The sequence below is a fragment of the Phaethon lepturus genome, unplaced genomic scaffold, assembly GCF_000687285.1.
Source record: "Phaethon lepturus isolate BGI_N335 unplaced genomic scaffold, ASM68728v1 scaffold15718, whole genome shotgun sequence".
NCBI lineage: Eukaryota > Metazoa > Chordata > Aves > Phaethontiformes > Phaethontidae > Phaethon > Phaethon lepturus.
Window position 1 is genome coordinate 82,740 of NW_010555891.1, and position 6,724 is coordinate 89,463.

The following is a 6,724-nucleotide window of genomic DNA, read 5'->3' on the forward strand; positions in this document are numbered from 1 at the left end:
GCAACACTCCTCCAGTGCCCGGAGGACAGCCCCAAGAAGCATCCCCATGCAGGTCCTACCCCAAATGCCGCTCAACATGTGAAGCCACCTCGTTGACTTTGGCCAACGGTGGAGCCGTCCCTCGGAGCACAGACAGAGCACGCGCGGGCTCCTTTTCCACATCCATATGCTCCATCCGGAAACATCAATTCTCTTTCTATAGGAAAGCGGGTTATCCTGAGGCAGAGGAAATGTTTCCTCTTCCCGGCAGGATGTTTGCAGTGAGCCCAGAGTGAAGTATGTATAGAAACCTCCCGACGTGGCTGTACCTCTATGGAGATTTCAGCAAATACCTCCAAGCAAACGGCCTGAACCAATGTTAGTGCCCTCGCAGCAGACTAGAGCCAGCCCCAGGAAAAGAGCCAAAGACAAACATAAAAAATAACGTCCTACCCTTGCCAAAACTCGGCAGAAGGTCCCCCGCTGGCCACAGCGATCAATAGAGTTGGGAGGGATCCCTATGGGGAGATGTCCATAGCTGGGATGCCCTGAATCCAGGGAAATGGTGCCCAGGTCTGGCCAGAAAGGAGTTTTTATTCCCTATTTCCATTGAATTTCTGTCTTGAGTAAGGAAAAGCAAAGCTTCCCTGTATTTTTTTTTTTTAATTTTAAAATTTTCTGACCCCAGAAAATGATTTATCAAAAAATTCCCACTTTAGTCTCCTAAAACAATAGAGATTTCAGCCTTTCATCTGGTTTAAAGTGTAACTCCTGATGTGCAGCTCGCTAAGGTTCAAGACAAGCCTCTCTTCTAGGCTCTGGGCAAAGTACCTGACTTCAAGGTTTGCAGACAAAACTTTTAAGCAAATCAGCCCTTTAGCAGCCAGAAACTTCCCTCGGCTGCACAAAGAGGTTTCGAGAGCTCTTTGACAAGAGCTTTGATCCCTCTTCTTGTACAACACACTGAAGATTTACTGGAGCACTCTGGAGTATTGTATTTGGAATAGAGAAAATAACCCCCAAAGAAATTCAGTGCTCAGAAAGGAGTTTTTCCCGTGCAGCTGCAATTCGGGGATTTGGGAACTTCAACCCCAAGCTTGCACGGGGTCATTAGATAAATCAGAGCTTCACCCTTTTGGTCATCAAATCACAGCAACACCCCTGCACAAAGTGATAAAGCAGTGGCTGAGCAGTAACCTCTTTTGGATGCTGCAAAAAAACCCATGTAGGTGCTCTCTTCTAGTTCTGGTGTGGTTGTAATTATTTTATTTGCCACTATTTCCCCCTCAACATGAATCCAGTCCCCGTGAGGTCCAGCACGGTGCGGCTCTGCCACTTTTTCTGACTTGTAAAGCAGGGAGTCACAGGGGTAGGATAGGGAAACATGAGCTCTCCGTACCCTTTGAACGGTTTTGATACTTCAGGAAAAAGGAAGCAAACTAGATATTTTAGAAGTTTTCTGCAACACAAATAAAAATAAATGGTTTTGGAAAAAGTCTTTTTTTTCCTTTTTTTTTTTTTTAGTATATCATTCCTATGTCCTGTTACCCTACTGTGGGATGTGCCTGTAGTGGTGCATAGCTGGTTTTACCACTAATGATGGGTCAGTCTGTGGAGGTTTATTTTAATTTTACGACCTTTACGAGAAACTCTTGTGTAGCAATGATGAAAATAGCAGCCGTCTCCTGTTTGTGCTGTGGCAAAACTGTCTGACACCAACACAGACACGCCACCAAGATGAAAAACATTGCCCTTTCTAATTTATCACATAAACACCGTTTGCCTAAATGCATCAACCCCAGCAGGTGTTGGACTGAGCCAGTGCTCCTGGATCTCCCACCAAGCCCTGCCCGTCCATGCAGGGGACCCAGCAGCGTATTTTCCCATAGGGATTTGCAGAGGGCAAGGATGGGGAGGATGTTTTCGTTCGTGCCAGGTGGCCAGAAGCCTCCAAGACACAATGTGCTTATCAACTGTATCTCCAACTTCTGCCGGACCCATCCCCAGGGCTGATCCTCGCATGCCTTCATCCTTCTGTGGAAACTCAGACCCACCAAACACCAGCAAAGCCGTTGCTCCTGTGTGAATATTGAACCAGTCCCACGTGAAGACAGAGCATGGCACACGGAAATACAAGTGAATGGTGGGGATGTGGGAAGGGATGGAGACTTGCTTTGCCAGCCAAAAATTTCCAAAACACTGTAATAATAATAATAATTTTCAGGCACCTGATATTTAGAAAGGACCAACCATAAGGAAAACCAGGTACCTCCCAGCACCAGTTTGGGAACTGCTCCTCCTTCCAACCATTGGGAGCTAAAAGCTGTAGTTGGCCTACTTGCATTTCTTTTCTTTTTTTTTTTTTTTTTTTTGAAACATTCATGTGAATGAAGTTCTGTTTGTGGAAAATTACATCACTTGGGTCGAAGGAGACTTCCTGCTTTTCTTCATCTAATTATCTCATGACTGCTGTCTCTCTGTAACACTCTTGCTTCGGTATTTTGGTTTTTGCTACGTCGGTGGGATTAGCGGTCAAGGGGATGCGCAGGCACGGGTCTGAGGGCATGAGGACAACGTTGCGTTCTTGGCTAAACTTTGCCCTTCTCGTTGCTTCCCCCTCAGCACACTGCTTTTGCCAAAAGGCATAAAATTAACGGGGTAGGTTGATGGGAACATTTTAAAAGACCTCAGCCCAGGTCCTTCCCCAAATGCTACCCAATGCAGGAAGCCACCCCGTTAAGTGTCAGGTCCTGAGAACTTATAGAAAAATGTGGAAAATCCACATCCTCTTAGCAAATGGAGCAACCGGCTCCTCTTTCCAAAGGCTGGAGCTAAAAGCCCGGATTTCAAGCTCTCCCAACTTCACATAACCATCGGCTCCATCATGAAGACACGCAGGTAGCCGGCTCTGAAGGCAGATGAGCTGCTGAACCAGAGAGCTTAAAAAGGTATTTGGGGACAGATTTCAACCTCAGAAAGGCTTTGGATGCTCATGCAGTGCTAATGATAAGATAATTCAGAAATATTTCAAACCTGACAACATAACATACTAGCTCCGGCTGCAATTTAGTGCGTGTTATCGGGTTTTTCATTGCTTTTCTCTTGCTGTGATGGATTCCGAGCTTGCCGCTATTACAGCCATTACATGCTTGATTTTAACGGGGGGTGCTTGCAGCTGTCACAACGGGCTGAAAATATATTCTTTATGTCAAACTGCATAGGAGACATTTCCTCCTTGAGTCACTGACAGGTCACCTCCCCAAACCAATTAGCTAATTGTCTCATATCACTCCCTGAAGAGCAAGAGAAATGAGTGACTTGCAAATGAACTCTGCCCATAGAAAACGCCTGTTCTCTCTCTCCCTTTCTAATTTTTTTTTTTTAAACCTTAATTTAATCTGTCGGCTATTCCAACAAACGAGGCAGTGTGCCTGCCCATTCCTTGCATGCTGATTCTCTGCCAAGCTGTTTTATTTTTTTTTTTTTTTAAATAAAGGGGAATAAAAATTAATAGTGTTTCTTTCCTAGTATATCTAGGCAACTTGTTGCAGCAAAGGGGATCATCAGCAACCATTATCTCATGCCTGGGTCCTACTCTCAAGTCTGCCATCGGCTCTTCCCAGCTTCAACCTGGCCCTTGAGAGCGGGCGAGGCTCTTGCTTAATGTAAGGACACGCTTGTGCCTGCTTTGGCTTTAATCAGCTGGGTTAGAAAGCGTTACTTTACTCTGCAGAGCCGCTCCTCAGGCAAAGCCCCTTTTGCTGTTGGCTTCATGAACGTACAGAGCTGTCACTCTTATTTCTATTTCTCTTAACCTTGCAAAAAAAAAAAAAGGCAAGGAGGGGAAAATAAAGAAAAAGAAAATAAATTGCTCCTCGCTGCATATCGACTGAGTTGTGTGTTGTATTGCACAGAGGACGGAGGGGAGATGTGGCTTCATGTACAGCAGCATGGGGAGAGAAGCCCCGTTTTCCTGGAACAGACGGGGATGTGAGTGGCCCAGGAGATACGTGCTGGCCTCAGCACACCCCTTACAGAGGCGAGCCACGGGGGAAAATCCCGAACCACAAACCCCTGTGTGCTGCTGCCCTCCACCAAGCAGCCCTGCGCCTGCCCAGGGACACTTCCCCTGCTGCTAGATGTTACTACAGCATGAATATCATGGCTGAAACGCTCCAGCAAAACTGAAATATCTGTTGCAGCTATCACTATGTCACCTCAGCCTTCTGCGATCCCCTCTGACCCCGTGCACCTCTGTAGTAAGACCCCTAAATCAGTCTTGACCCACCTGACAGCCCTCTGCCCGGAGATGCCTGGCTTGGTGAGAGCAGTGGGTGCTTCTTATTGGGACATTAGTAATGGTTTTTTTTTTTCAAAATATCTCCCATGGAGTTCTCACAGACTAACTAGTGAAGTATGGGCTAGACAACTAGACAAGTGAGGTGGGTCTCACTGGGGCTTGACTGGCTGGAAAGCAGCTTTATCCACCACACTGGGGCCCTGGTGGAGACCAAGCTGACCATGAGCCAGCAACGTGTCTTCACGTTTTCAGCAAAGAAAGTCACCAGCCTCCTGGGCTGTGTCAGGCTGAGCCTTGCCAGCAGGTTGAGGGAAGGGATCCTTCCCCTCTGCTCAGCCCTGGTGGGACACATCCAGGTGCTGGGTCCAGGTCTGGGTTCCCCAGTACAGGAGAGATGGACATACTGGAGTGAGTCCAGCAAAGGGTCACAAAGATGATGAAGGAACCGGAGCATCTGACATGAGGAGAGGCTCAGAAAGTTGTGACTGTGCAGCCTGGAGAAAAGAACGCTGAGGGGGATCTTATCTATTGGCATACATACTTGATGGGGGGGAATAACCGGAGCATCTCACATGAGGAGAGGCTCAGAAAGTTGGGACTGTGCAGCCTGGAGAAGAGAATGCTGAAGGGGATCTTGTCTATTGGCATACATACTTGATGGGGGGGAATTAAAGAAGGCCAAGCCAGATTCTTCTCGGTGGTGCCCGATGACAAGACAAGAGGCAATGGGCACAAATTAAAAATATGGGAAATTCTGTTTAAACATAAGAATAAACTTTCTTTAACTGTGAGGATGGTCAAACACTGACACAGGCTGCCCAAAAGAGTTTGTGGTCTCCATCCTGGAGGTACTCAAACACTCAGAGTAATCTGCACTTGGTGACCCTGCTTTAGGAAGAGGCGCTGAAGTAGGTGATTGCCAGAGGTCCCTTCCAGCCTTACTGATTCTGTGGTCCAGAGGATGATCTCCACCATGTCATTTCCTACATCTTCCTCCTAAGCTGCTTGTAACTTCTTAAAAGACAATACCCTCCCATGCTCCAATCACCCAGCTCAACGGAGGAGCTGAGACCCTTGGTGGAGGAGGAACTGAATGAAAACAGCAGGTCGGCAGTCAGCATGTCCCATGTGAGAGCCGGGGGACCTGAAGGTACAAATTCAGTCCGATGCTTTGGCTCTGGCTTCCCCATAACAACAACCTGGGAAAATAATGATTTACCTGAAGCTTTGCCTTATGGGGATGTGAAAAGGATAAATCCAATAAAGATCTTGATTTATTGAGATACAGCTGTAACGGAGGTGATAAGAATATATCTCAGATGGACAGAGATGGATAGGACAGGGATGGGGCCTGCCAATTAATTTTTCAGGCTAGGCATTGATGGATTTGAAATAAAACCAATTGTCACCACAGCAGAAACACCCTATAAAATGACATTTGTTGACTTTACTGGGTTTCTGAAGGGGTAAGGGGGCGAGATGAAACAAACTGACAGCAGACAGTAAAATACCTTAAGGTGAGGCGGAAAATGAAAGCACTGAGAAAAAATAAGGAAAAAGTTGGTCCTTGCGATCCTAGAAACACTTCTAACAGCTACAGATTTTAATCCTTACTTGAGCTCCCTCCAGATGGGCTGAACTTGGCGTCCCGCAGCACCCTGACCGCCTTGGCAGTGACCCAGCTGGCTGACGCTCGGTAGATGCTCATTAAACCAGCATCCGGAGGGTTAAGCACATTAGAAGAACCTGCCTTGACACATTGCTATCCACACTCTCTTTTTTCCTTTGGAAAATGCTAAGTCACTCTTTAGCAAGAGGCCAGACGAGAGGTTGCTTAGGAACTAAATTACTTCTCATTCTTAGACAGTGATGCTAGCTGGCACCCGGCACGGCGTGGAAGTGTTCAGAGAGGGACCGGAGTGCTAGGAAAGCCATGAGCAACCGTCTACAGGGTCATCCCAGCGAACAGGATCAGCAGCAATCGCTGCTCCCTGCTCCTCTAGACAACCGCCCTGGGCTCTTGTAGGAAACCCTTGGGTTTGCTCCAGAAAAGCAACCCTAAAAGGCAAGGGAAGTCTAAATTAGAAAGACTTTGATAATATCACAAGAGGTGGTGCACAAGCTCGTGCACAGTGTCAGGGTTTCTGCTGGCACCGTGTCCAACGGGAGGAAGGAAGGACGTTTCAGGATGAGCGACCTTTTGTCCGGGATTTCAAAACACTTTTAGAGACCCAGATGACAGGCAGTACACAAGGCTGTCAGCTCTACCTTCAAGTCATGCACAAGAGTTGTCCTCCTTTAGGTAAAAACACCGCTAGAGAAGATTTTCGTCTAACTGCTTTTAGGAAAAGTTAAAAACCTCTTGGAGACCAGAACCACCCTGGAGGGACCAGCCGCCAGGACGAGCTACGGTAGCTTCTCAAAGAGAAGTTGTGCTGATGAGGC